This window comes from Galeopterus variegatus, unplaced genomic scaffold, assembly GCF_000696425.1.
Source record: "Galeopterus variegatus unplaced genomic scaffold, G_variegatus-3.0.2 Scaffold7109, whole genome shotgun sequence".
Classification (NCBI taxonomy): domain Eukaryota; kingdom Metazoa; phylum Chordata; class Mammalia; order Dermoptera; family Cynocephalidae; genus Galeopterus; species Galeopterus variegatus.
In genome coordinates this window covers 32494-34108 of record NW_007733220.1, presented here as the reverse complement: position 1 = coordinate 34108, position 1615 = coordinate 32494, and positions in this window count along the sequence as shown.

Here is a 1615-nt window from a genome sequence, read left to right as displayed (position 1 = left end):
CTAGTGTATGTAGTAGATATCTGTCAAAATCTCTTTGATCTAGACTTCTTTTTGTTTGTTTCTGTTAAAGAATGTTTCTCAAACTTTAGTGGGCATTGAAATCACCTATAGAGCTTGTGAAAACATAGACTGATATGTTTCATCACTGGAGTTTCTGATTCAGCAATGTTAATGCTCTTTGCTTGGAAGCACACTTAAAAATTGTTTTAAAATAATCAGTGAAGCAAAATGTTTCTAATTCAAGATATTTAGAGACAAGTCAAAATGGTATTTTTACACATACTATAGTACTTCCTCAAATAGAACAATGCAAATATTCTAAGGTTTTCCACTTTCTCCTTTGTACTTTCCTTCTTGTTTGGGGCACATGGAAGTCAATAGGGCATCTGTTTCAAAGGATGAAATATTGTGATTTTTTAAAATTGCTTTTTGTTGGAAAGGAAGATTGACAGTAATGATTTCCAGTCAAAAATCCATAGTCACATAATAATGAGGTTAATGGAAGGAACTGTGTCTTTTAGAAAAATATTGGAGGAACACTGTGTCCTCACATGACAGAAGGTAGAAGGGCAAAAGAGATGAACTTCCTTTGTTTTGAAAGGAGCACATTCAAACTATCACATTCTGCCCTGGCCCCTCAGAATTCACATCCTTCTCAAGTGCAAAATACATTTATTCTATCCTGTAACCCAGAAAGTCTTAGCTCATTACAGCAGCAAATCAAAAGTCTAAAGTCTAGATCTCATCTAATTAAGATATGAGTGAGACTCAAAGGTGTGTTTTATCCTAAGGCAAATTGCTCTTCAGGCATGAACTTGTGAAATCAAACAGGTTACATGCTTCCAAAATAAAATAGTGGGATAGGTACAGGACAGACATTTCTATTCCAAAAGGCAGAAATAGGAAATAAGAAAGGAGTAACAGGTTCTAAGCAAGTCCAAAACCCAATAGGGCAAACAACATCAAATCTTAAGGCTTGATAATAATCTTCTTTGGCTCTATGTCCCACCTTTCAGACACACTGGGGTGGGGATTGGGTCCCCAAGGCTCCAGGAGACCTTGATGCCATAGCTTTGCTTGGTGCAGCCCATACTGCAGTTCTCATGGGTTGGAGTCCAATGCCTGCAGTTCTCCTAGGCTGGCATTGCATGATGGTGTCTCTACAGGTCAGGTGTCTTGGGAGAAGTCTGGCTCCCACAGCTCTACTGGGAATTGCCCTAGTGCGGGCTCTATGTAGTGGTCTCAAACCCATGCCTCTGCTGGGCATTAGTGGAAACTCTGTTGCATCCCTGCCCTGTTACAGGTCTCTGCATGAGCCATGAGGTTCTCTGAGGCATCCATTGAAATCTAGGTGAAGGAAGCCATGCTTCCACAGCTCTTGCACTCTGTGTGCCTACAGAATTAGCACCATGTGGACACTGTCAAGGCATACTGCTTGTGTCCTCTTGGGCACTAACCCAAGCTTCATCTGGGCCCACCTGAGCCACTGCTGGAATGATAAAAGAGCATTGCACCAGAATGTGGGGAAAGAGACTTGAGGCACATCTGGGCAGTGAACACCAAGGTCCCATAGGTGCATGGGACCTTCCTTTAAAACCATTCTGCCTTCAAAGCC